Source organism: Danio rerio, chromosome 20, assembly GCF_049306965.1.
Source record: "Danio rerio strain Tuebingen ecotype United States chromosome 20, GRCz12tu, whole genome shotgun sequence".
Classification (NCBI taxonomy): domain Eukaryota; kingdom Metazoa; phylum Chordata; class Actinopteri; order Cypriniformes; family Danionidae; genus Danio; species Danio rerio.
The window spans coordinates 24,569,666-24,582,689 of NC_133195.1; positions in this window are offsets into that span (position 1 = coordinate 24,569,666).

Sequence of the window (13,024 nt, forward strand, 5' to 3'; positions counted from 1 at the left end):
ATAAGTAGACTGTTGGGGTTAGGGTTACTGAAGTTGACATGTACAAGTAAAGTTTCTTATAGTCAGTTAAATGTCTGTTGAAGGAGTATTAAGAGATATTAAGCAGACAGTCTACTAATACTCAAATTGACCATCAAAAAAAAAAAAAAGCGTTACCCAAAAAACCCTCAAGAATCATTTTAAATAATTAGTTTGAAAAAATAGCAATTGTCATTTTTTGAGCGTTGATGGCAGTTTTCCAAAGAAGAGTGTAAAATCCCTGGATGAAACATGCACAGCACTCTCTGAATATTTAAGCTACATTTTAGACTAAGCTGAGAATATTCGTACATTTATATAATGCAGATGTCCTTGTATTTACAATCATAAAGAACACCAATGTGAGGTTTTCTTAACATACAAAAACATGAAAAATGTGAAGTAGCCACTTGGGAAATAAGTAACGGTGTTCTTCTTAGCGGGGGAACATGGTGACACTTGTCTCTTTGAGTAAGTTATGCAATATCAAAGAAGGCCCCTGGGCTTAGCAGGACTGATGAAATGTTGAAAGAGACACTAAGAGGAGCACTGCCACCTCTGCTGACTGTATAATAATTCCCTACTTCGCTACTTTCGATACTCCCCTACTGCATTTTCCTCGCCAGCTCTAACATATGAAAACACTGAAGCTCGTGTATTTTGAAAATGAAAACTATAAGGTGAGGTTGTAAACAGAGAGTGAACGAGGAAGATGAAAAGCAATTAGTAGAGCGTAAAATCAGATTGGAGACCAAAATTGCACTCAGAGAAATACGGGAGCTAGTGTAATTAGTGTGTGCGTTTGTGGCCGATAATTACAGAGGTATATTTTATGCTTTATAATAATTCAGGGAACGACAAGCACTGCAGAATGGCAGAAATTTCAGCTTTGAAAAACGAGTTTTGATTAGGAATTGGGGAAATAAGCAATTCCTCTGCTTCAGGATAAAGTTTTTCTTGATGAAATTAGCTGGAAAGTAGCTCTAATGGGATGTTGTTTCAGTTATAGATGAAACATCTTTACTAGTTTATATGCACATGATTTATTTGTGACCAAAATCGTATTCTCTTTCAAATCTTTTAGTGTCCTAATATTGCCAAAAAGTATACACATGGCATAACCGACAAAACTGGTGAAAAGCAGAACTTTCTTTAATATAATTTATATCTATAATGTATGATTGCCAAAGAAAATAAATAATAAATGTAGTTAGATTTGTTTAAAATCATTTATAACGTAAAATATGGTATGGTGAGGAGTTTTACCAGTACTTTTATACAAATTTTAAGTAATGAAGAATGATTTGTGTAAAATAGGTTTGCTCTCTTATAGTCGTAAATGTACAAATTTACAACCCCTAAAAAACATACTGCAGTGAATTTTTGAAGCTCATTTGCGGATCATCACTCTTACACTCAAAAAAGATAGATTCAACACAAATTTGGGCCACTTTTGTTCTGATTATTCTTTACTTTTTTAAATCATCACTTTTTCAGGGTTTTATCAGCAGGAAAGCATGGGGAGCAGAGAGAATGTGAGGATAGGCATAGGACAGGGGTGTCCAAACTAGATACAGGGGTCCTGCATAATTTAGCTCCAACCTCCTTTAACACACTCCCTGGAAGCTTCTAGAATATCTAGAAAAAGCTTGATTAGCTAGTTCAGGTGTGTTTAATTCAGGTTATAACTAAAATATGCAGGACACTAGCTCTTCAGGACTGAGTTTAAACACTCCTGGCACAGGTCCCCAAAGCGGAAATCGAACTCTGGTCGCCATAAGCACCGGAGTGCCATCTGTCAGCACACTAACCACTACTCCATTAATGCCAATGCTTTAATCATTATAAATAAGATTTCAACCCCAAATTGGTTTGTCCATGAAACAAAGTCTTAAGGTCACATGTTTAAAGAACTTTAATAATAAAATAAACAGAAAACAAATGTGTGGCGGAAGCCCCTCATTAATATCTATCACATAAACACAAAACAAAACCAAACATAAATTGTCCCAGGCCTGGTCCTCTTTCATATGAGTCTGACATAATCTCTTTAACACTCGTGCCACCAGTCTCGCTCCACGCCCAGAGCTCTCGGCTGCATATCCAATTCTCAGGAAATCATCAGAAGAAACACAAAAAGGCAACATTGTAAAATATGCTGGGTTGTGTTGGGTCAACATAAAGGAATTAAGCTAACTTATTAGTTTTTTACTAATTTAAGTAGAGTGAACATGAAACAATTAAGTTCATTCATTCATTTCTTTTCTTTTCGGCTTAATCCCTTTATTAAACACCAACTTATCCAGCATATGTTTTATGCAGCGGATGCCCTTCCAGTTGCAACTCATCACTATGAAACATACATTGACACTCAATTGCTCAATAGCTTACCCTTTCACCTATACCGCATGTCTTTGGACTATGGGGGAAACCGGAGCACCCGGAGGAAACCCACGCTAACACGTACATGGTTTAAATAATATAAAAAAGTGCAAATAACATGTAAGGGTGGCACAGTGGCTCAATGATTAGCACTGTTGCTTTACAGCAAGAAGGTCGCTGGTTTGGGTCACGACTGGACCAGTTTGCATTTCTGTGTGGAGTTTGCATGTTCTCCCTGTGTTTGTGTGGATTTCCTCTGGGTACTCCAGTTTCCCCCACAGTCCGAAGACATGGGTGAATTGGATGAAATAATTGGCTGTAATGTATGAGAGTGTGTATGAATGTCAGAGTGTATGGGTGTGTCCCAGTGCTGGGTTGCGGCTGTAGGGGCATCCACTGCATAAAACATATTTTAGAATATTTGGCAGTTCATTCCGCTGTGGCAAATCCTGATAAGTCAAGTCAAACTTCATTTATAGAGCATTTTAAAAACACAGAAATGAGCCAAAACGCTGTACAGAAATATACAAAATAAGCAATAGTAAATAAAATGAATAAAATTCAAGATAAAATAAACCTAAACTACCAAAAAAAAATGCATATTGATTAAAATAACCAGTTATTAAAGGGTGGTCGACAGTGTATTTCTAAGGCTTGGTTGTGTTTATAAGATGCAAAGCAATGTGTGCTCATTAGGCAGAGGACGATAACCGTTTTGAAGGTATACCGCGGTTTGGGAAAGTGAAGGTTTTAAAACCACCAAAATTTTCTGTAATACCATACCTATGTGTAAGATTTTTTTATTTACTTTGTGTTTTGTATTTTAGGAAGGCATGTATTCCCAACAGAAAAAAAATATATATCTAAAGATGCTGTTTTAAATTGTAAAGAAATCTGTGTTTTTGAAACTAATGGAGACAGCAGAAGTCAATTAATCTGTTGAATTATTTAGCCTGACATGTTTACTGTTCCAAACTATTATAAATCTTTCAAAAATAGAATATATTATTTTCAAAGGGGAAAAAGTTGTTGTTTTTTACCAAGACATTTAAAAAGAATATATTTTACAGCAGTAAACACAATACCATGATACTGTGAAACCGTGATATTTTATCCAAGGTTATCATACCGTCAGAATGTTATACCTACCCATGCCTAGTGCTCATGCTTCATTTAAATAAATTCACGTTATATTTTTAGAAATCTTACTTTGATTATATACTCTGCTAACATGAAAATGACTTTTATATTTTTAGTCCCTCTCAAAGGCCCGCTCTCAAGAGGCTCTGATTGGTCAGCTAACATAATTTGCTGTGTTTCTACAAGTCACCAGGAAGTGCCACGCGCCTTCAAGTATGCGCTTTTTGCACTGTGTAAACACTCAGTCACAATAGCTGTTAGCCATATCAGTTTGTGTCTAAATCTGACAGAAAATGAAGAGCACACAGCTGAACCTCACTCCTGCTCTCTAAAATAAAATCTGACAAGTGTCTTTCACATATATTCGGGTTCTAAGCATGTGTAAGTAATATGTAATGTTCACATATGTTTTGTGAGTTTGTTATTTGAGATGTAGAAAGCAGAGAAAGCGGCCGCATAGAGAAACACTGCAATGCTGCTGAAGATTGTGGGTGGTTTGCAGGGGTTTGACAAATAAATATGAATTTTTAGCTAAATCGTTAATGGTGCCAAACAGCATTTCCCATTGTTTACATCCTTGTTTACGTCCTCACTACAACATACAATTAATGCTAGAAACTTCACATGCAATTGATCAATTTTAACAAATAAAAATAGTTACAGGTTGTGGCTCACAATCCACAGCTTCGTCTATTATGGTTGGAGCCACTGCTCCTGTGAGGAGTTTTTAGCCAAATCCAGCACTGAACTGAGAGAGATTCTAGAAGCTGTCCTTTGTCAAATCCTAGCTATATATATATATATATATATATATATATATATATATATATATATATATATATATATATATATTCAAATAAATCTCTGGAACATAAGTAAAACTAAACTGTAAGCACTTCTCTCTTTGTGTCATGTCCTTTGGAAGCCCAAATACGAAAACAGATCAAGCTCTGTGGATTTAGCAGCGTTTGGACGCCATTTTAGCTTTTCATTACAGCACCTCTGGCCACACCCCGATGCTGCACAGTGTGTGTGCGTTTGCATTCCCCAAACTTTGTTAACTGTAGGCTTTGCTAAGCTAACGCTGTAAAATCCAATGTCTCCCTTTGCATTGAACTTTGAGCATATTACATTCAGAGATGTTGTTTATGTTCACACAGCTACATTACACACCAACTAAAGTTTAAATATGATGTCGTAGAGGACCAGCCCTTTAAGATAGGTGTCAAATGCCAATGAAAAAAAAAGTTTTAAGAGCTGATTTAAATGAGAACATGGAAGAGGCCTTTATAATGTGCAGAGGCAAATCATTACAAAGTCTAGGACCTGAAAGTACTCTCCCCTCTAAATAAGATGAATAATGATAAATAAGGGACTGAGCCAAAGAGAAATGGATGAATGAATGAACCCGCTGTAAGTACATTATTCAACACTTTGTTGTGTATCACTTGTTAACAAAAGTTCTCTCCTTTACATCCAGTTAAACAAAAACGAATACAGGACATCCATCATGTAACTAGACAAGAGGTGCACAAATCTGCAAATGTGGGTGCTGGGAATGTCCCTTTTAGTGTCACTTATGTCCTATATGTTAATCACACCTTTTTTTTTGTATTGGCTGATAAACTCTTCATCCCTCTGAAAGACAACATGGCCTCTAATTAGTACCCTGAAATATCAGTGTTTATTCCCTCAGCCTGGAGTTCCCTCTCTAATGCCTGCAGCCGCACTCAGCGGAAGCATTAATTACATAGTGGCTTATCAGATGCAGCAACATTGTGTGCAGCTGCTCTCTACCCACTGATTTAGAAAAAGATTGCCGTGAAGTGGCAATGACATAATGTCAGTATTTTGCCATATTGATAAGGTTAATTACCCAGGGTCTTTTCACTGTAAAGAAAGGCAGAGGAGTGAGAAAGATACCACCATTTTCACATTAGAGGAAGTGACTGTTGACATTTACAGATGCGGACAGTTGAGCATGTTGGTTCACTATAGATTGTAGCGTAGAAAACTAGATTAAAAAGTTTGAATAATGAACTTTGAGGTTTTCTTTAAACTGAAATCGTTTTCATTTTAAAGTAGTTCTATGTTTAACAATATTATCATTTTAAGCTTCACAAACTGCTAGCAGATTTATAGACATACAAAGACAGTGCACTCACATTATTATGCATGGGGAAATGTGCAACATTTATTTTCCTAACAAAGGTAGTCCCACCTTCCAGTCAAGGGTCAATTATCAATCACACTGTCTTTTTTTTTTTTTTCTTTGGAGAGGGGCTTTGTACAAATTAGTTTTTTTCATTACAGTCCGCGTTGTTTGATGACTATTGTGTCTGTGTGTCTGCTCTGCTTTTTAAAGGAGAAACTATATAACATCTCATCCCTTCACATGCTTGTGCTTCCAGTGTTTGCTGATGTTTGTGCAATGGCTCTAACTGGAAAAACTGTTTTTAAATGTTACTGGTTTACCCTAAAAAATTTAATTTAGTCACATTCAAGTGGTTCCAAACCATTTGGTTGAGCAGAAAAAAAGAAAGAAAGTTTAAGGTTGAAAAACTGTAATCATAGTAGGAAAAACAAACACTATGGAAGCTAATTATTGCAGGTTTTTAACATTTTAAAGTCGATCTTATTTCGTGTTTCACTGAATAAAGAAATTCATATAGGTTTGGAACAAGTGTGAATAAGTGATGACAGAAATTTCAACTTAGATTTTTTTTTTAAACTACAAAAGTAATGGGACAATTATATCATTGAATTGTGAGTTTATGTGTTTGAACCACTATACTGTAGGTGCGTCCCAAATTGCATACTACTTCTACACTATTTTGTCGTATTGTAAGTAGTGCATTCACATTGAAAATTCTAAAAATAGTAAGTGCACAATAATTACCAAGACAAAGCACTTATTTATCCGTTAAAATGAAGTGTGGAATGATGGACACTTCACACACTCAATGACTACAGCTTTGCTCACGTAGCGGAAGGGCTGCATTTTCACACAACGCAAACAAATTCAAAAAACGCACTGCATTTTCTCATTTGAAAAAACATCAGAACACAACAAAAATGTTTTTGGGGACCCAGAAACATGACGGACACTGCTGTGCCATGACTATTCCTCAGTGAAGTTGTAGGTGATCTTTGAAAGGTAAGTTTTTTTGTTTATTTTAACATCCTGATTCCCTTGTCTTTTGTATTTTATTAGCCTAAATAACCATAACCTTAATAGCCGGGTCTGTCATGTTTTAGGATCTTCTTAAAACATTTCTGTTGTGTTTTGTTAAAAGTAATTTTTAAAAAATTGCAGCGCGATTTATAAATTTGTTTGATTTGTGTGAAAATGCAGCATGTTTTTTTTAAAAATGTGTTTGCATTTTGAGAATTTGCAGCACATGTGCTGTCAAACAGATAAAGATCTTTTCTTAATTTGCTGTCATTTTTTTGTAATTGCATGTGTTTTCTTTAATTGCAGCACATGAACTGCCACCGTAAAATCATAGACTCATGCCAAAACTTGGATGAATAAAAACCTTAATGAGAACCATTAAAATAAATCACTGGTTTTATTTTTAGTTTTCAGTTTAATTTGGAAAAAAAAAAAAATGGAATAAAATAAAATATTTTTTTCGGTTTCCTAATTGATTATGTTTCATGATTTACTTTTTAATTTTCAATACATACATTTTATTAATAAAGTTTATATTAATTATTCAAATGAAGTCCTGATGAAAAGGATTTCAATTGAAAATAAATAGAAATTTATTTTCAAAATGGGATCAAATAAAAAAGAGAAATAAATAGTAGATTTAACAGCTTTCATAGGGTCTTAGGTAGCTATTTTAATGGTTGCAGGGATGCTATTTTTGATGTTGCTAGGGCATTTTGGATGGTGATATGGTAATGGTGTTTTTCATATTAACAAAGAGTTTAGAATGACCAAGAGGCGGCAGTCAATAAAACGCTCCATTGCAACAGCAGCGCCCAGCAACATCCCCGGATTCCGCCATTTTGGAGTGAAAGCGGTCTACTGTCCATTGGATCTTATTGCTGTTGCGATGGCAAGCAGCTGTTTTGTTTTTTATTTTGTTTATTTAAAAAGCACATCAAAGCTGAGATACAACCTGAAAGACGACAATACAACTCTTACTATCACAATCATCAGCACTTTTAATAGTTTATTTTACAGACTTATAATAGGGTATTTGCCGAGCTAGTGTTTTTCCCATACTGATAAACTTTCGGTGACCTGTTATTGTGAACTTTTATCCATTTTATATGGTTCCTTTTACAGCATCAATGTTGTAATGTCATTAAAATACATTCAGTTAAATAAACTTTGCCATTTATTTAGTTGCTTAAGCGTAAAATGAGACAAAAAGCTGTTTACTCGCATGCGCCCATCAGAATCGGCAGGCTAGCGCAGAAGCTCCCTTGAATATACTGGGGTTAAATAAATGCTCATATTATAAAGACATGGCAGGGGAAAATATAATTTAATGCAGTGCTTATTGTACAATTTGAGACCCACTTTATATAGGATATCACTCAGCTAGTGGAGATCGCCTCGATTTTTAAAGAAAACAGACCTTAATGCGCTGGTTTTTGCATTGGCATACAATTCGCTGGAAGCACTTAACTCAGGTTACTAGCAAATTAAAAGTCCTATTAGCATGCTTGGGCATATGCTGTTGTTCTATTGGAGTTTTCATTCCAAAATGGTCACCGCGCCATCTAGAGGCTGTTTACCAAATTGCACTAAAGTGTCGCCTCTTAGTGATTCTATGCTCTTTGATATAAAGTTTGGTTGCTAGGGTTGGTTTGCTCTGTATTCCAGTGCTAGTATGTTGACATTCAGTTGTTAGTATGCAATGTAATATCACTTTGCTGGCATGTTACAGACAGACAGACAGACCGATAGATAGATAGACAGACAGACAAACAGACAGACAGACAGACAGACAGACAGACAGACAGACAGACAGACAGACAGACAGACAGACAGACAGACAGATAGACAGATAGATAGATAGATAGATAGATAGATAGATAGATAGATAGATAGATAGATAGATAGATAGATAGATAGATACATAGATAGGCAAGTTTATTTATATAGCACATTTCATACACAGTGGCAATTCAAAGTGCTTTACATAAACAAGAATAAAAAACAAGTAAAATAAAAATTAAAACATAATAATAAAAATGCGTAAAAAAAACATAAAAATAGTCAAAATGTGATATAAAAGAATGAAGAAGAAGAGAAAAACATAATAGTGCAATCTGTCAGACGCAGCACAGTGCTCATTCAGTAAAGGCACAGCTAAACAGATGGGTTTTTAATCTTGATTTGAACATGCCTAATGTTGGTGCACATCTGATAATTTCTGGAAGCTGATTCCAGCTGCGAGGGGCATAGTGGCTGAAAGCTGATTCACCCTGCTTTGACTGAACTCTTGGAACTTCTAGTTTATATGATCCTAAAGATCTGAGTGATCTGTTGGGTTTGTATTCAGTCAGCATATCTGTAATATATTGAGGTCCTAGGCCATTTAGTGATTTATAAACCAGTAATAATACTTTATTGTATTAATGTAACTGAGAGCCAGTGTAGAGACCTGAGGTGTAATTTGCTCTGATTTTCTGGGTCTGGTCAGAATTCTGGCTGATAGATAGATAGATAGATAGATAGATAGATAGATAGATAGATAGATAGATAGATAGATAGATAGATAGATAGATAGATAGATAGATAGATAGATAGATAGATAGATAGATAGATAGATAGATAGATAGATAGATAGATAGATAGATAGATAGATAGATAGATAGATAGATAGATAGATAGATAGATAGATAGATAGATAGATAGATAGAAAAACTGCTGTTGTTTAGATCTTTTGACTCATGTTATAGTACATTTTCCGTATAAATAGCTCAGCATTTCAACAACAAGCAGACGCAGGACGCCAGGGCTGTTTTAGCGCATGATGAAAAATAATCCGAACATACATTCTATAATGACTGCACATAAGAGGCTCTTTATGTGCTGTATGTTAAGAGTCAGGAACAACATCTACTTTCCTGACTGCAATTTACTCTGATGCTGCATGTTTGACATGATGTGCCCTCGCTCTAATGATTCAGCAGGCAAAAGTTTGTGAGTTAAAACTGCTGGTCAAACTGAAAACTGGTGGGGGTGTGTAGGTGAGGATGTAGGAATGGGTGGGGGATTAAGTGGATGTATGACGGGAGAGATTCACACTAATACACTTGTTGTCTGAGTCATCCTTCAATCACCCAGGTCAGCTTGAAACTGAGTCATGGTTTTTGCATGATGCTCTTGGGTCACAGAGACCCCAAGTTACTAACTGGCGAATAAGAGGCACAGTAGATAAGCAGCTAATAATTCTGTCCATTAAACTAAAGTTATCGGACTTTCCTGGTATCAATATGTAACTTCGTAAGACTTACAGAAATGAGTGTTTTTATCTCTTAACATTGCTATTATCATCCTCTTATTCATCTTTTCAGTTCTTGGTTCCCCAAGCAGAAATCTTGGATGTCTTGGAAGTCTTGTTGCTCCAGATAAGCACTAATTGTCAGAGTTGTAAACATGACAAATTTCTTTTTCCATGAGGAAAGGGTGGGGGTGACTTCATAATGGCTTTGTTTCCATGCCATTTGTTAAACTACGCAACACACAGTCAACCGGAGAAGTATAATTCAACCAATGAGATTTTGCGGTCTTAATGCATTGGATGTTCAGACAGCAGTCTTAGGCTGAGAGTTGAGTCAAACTTGACTTTATACAAATGTGACAACAGTAAAATAATAATAATAAAAAAAATCTTTAAAATAAACTTTTACCATCCCCATTTATAATATTGTGTTAAACTTGTTGCTAGAAAAATGTGTAAAATCTCATGGTTTGAAAAATAGTGGCAAAGTATGACTGGGATTTGGAAAGTGCATTTGATTCATCCTCCACACCAAGATCACATCCAAGTTTTTTCTTGCGTCCTCCGTTCTTGCTGTCTTGAGTATTGGAATTGAACTTTTGGAGGTTGATGATGATGTTACATGAGAACACAAGGACACAAGATCACTTTAACAGGTCCTATTTAACTCATTTCTAAAGGGCTGATTCAGTATGTTGGTGTACTGTAACATTCTTTTCAAAGTTACACTCTTGTTTTAGTGGAGCTCTTTTTCCCCGAGCTTCTAGGAGAATGATGTCTGTTATCAGCGTTTTCAACTATGTAATGTATTATTTTAGGGTAGCAGACATTTCATTATACATAGACTAACAAAACAAAACATTTAAGGTTTGTAAAATACAATTATTTTCTTTTTGGCTTAGTCAGAGTCTCTATATTAATCAGGGGGTTGCCACAGCGGAATGAATCGCTAACTTATCCAGCATATTCCCCACCACAGGGAACCACACATACACTCTTGTATTTATACAAATACACTATCGCCAATTTAGTTTTGTGGCTGGAAGTTAACAAGAATTATTTATATTATTTAATAAATTTCCCATCAATTGTGTTTTATTAACGTCTACCACTACCCTAAACCCTAAACCCAACCGTCACAGTAATGTAAAAAAAAAATATCTGGATCTGGAGTCTTCTCTATATAGCTGATTAACCATGTGGATTGATGATAACAGCCTTTTGAGCCTATTATTAATGGCCCATATCTATCAGCTGATAACCACTGACAATGGCCATTCAATCGAGGGATAACATTCGAAGCGGATGGTTTGGGAGGCTAAATTCCTCTTGCTAGTTACTTAATTCCTCTAGCAGTTAAACAGACACTTACTTTCATGTCTTAGAAGTTGATGAGTGTGTGTGCTGTAAATCCAGCAGTAATGTACTATATATACTTATCAGCCATCACAGCCACATCAACTAATATGATCATTATTGATTGATTGAAAAGCCTTTAGTTGTCACATACACTATTACCCCCTCAATTAGATCCATTCAAGATCACATATTGAGAGAAGGCCCAGGACTCTACTCCAGTCCCTAAATTCTCTCCAGAGCCAGTCCCAATCTCTAACTCCACTTCAGAGCACTCTCTAGTCCCTCCAAAGTTTCTATCAGTCCAGAACTACTCTCTGGAGCAGGGTTATCCAAACTTTGTCCTCGGGGGCCGGTGTCCTGCATAGTTTAGATCCAACTTCCTCCAGGTGACCTCTCTGGAAGTCTAATATACCTAGAAAAAGCATAATTAGCTCGGTCAGGTGTGTCTAATTGGGGTTGGAACTAAAATACTGTATGCAGGAGACTGGTCCTCCAGGACAGAGTTTGAACACCCCTGCTCTAGAGTTTACCTGTGGGTCTGCCCTCCTTGTTCTTTCTCAGTCACCAGTTGTGTCTAATTACTCTTGTGTGTATTTATATCCCTTTATTTTAGCTAGTTGGTGACATCAAGCTATCTGAGCTGTTAGTTCTTCTGGTGTCACCATATTAGATTTAGTTTCTGTTACTGTCTTATGGATTTTTGCTTGTTTTTTGGTTGTGTGTTCTTACAATAAATGTGAGCTCACGATTGAATTCTTGCTCTTTCTGGTCTTATATGTGTGTGTATTAAAAATGTAGTTGAAAGACAATCCTTTTTTTGTCTTTGTGTCTGAACATTCTCTCTGATGAGCAACTATTGCTCATGCTAATATTACTTCTCTATAGGATGAATCACGTATTAATTCAGTTGATGTGCATATTACGTGTTTTCATCTTATATGGCTGTTTTGACTCTGCGGTGTGGTTGTTCTTTGATTAATCCTCTTAATTTCATTCTCACCTCATTCCTTTTCAGTCCCTCTTGCTGAATAAATCATCTCTTTAACCTCCCGTTGTATTTATTTCAGCCTCGCTGACGCTTCTCAGTCATCCAGTCCCAATCCTCCAAAACTCCAGCAATAACCCTCTTGTAAAGGATATTCGCTGATTATTTATTCACTTTGATATTTAGCCGATATTTCCCAGCGGCGCTATGCTTAACTTTGTATCAAATCTTGCTCTCCCGTGTGCGTCATGATGTAGACACACAATCTGAGCACATCTTCCTTTACACATGCACAGCCGCAGGCTTGGTTTCACCTACACAGGTGAACACACTGGGGTATGTGTTTTCAAGGCATGCTTTAACTCAAACATATTAATATGTACAATCCCATTGATCAAATCTGTAGATACATTGGGAAGACGCCCGGAAATGTGAGGCCATATCCCAGTGCTGAGGATTTTACTCTAAAGCTCGTGGCACCAAGATGCTTGACATTTTCATAATGAGGAGATATTAAACAGACATTGGTGCAATCATATTATCTGTATCTCCATCCCACTCAAGGGAGCAGCATCCACACCCCAAAACAGTACAAAGCCGATTAAAAAAGCTGAATTTGGCCTTTTTATTTTTTTCAATCACACTCCAATGCCTTCCTCTGACTTGTTAA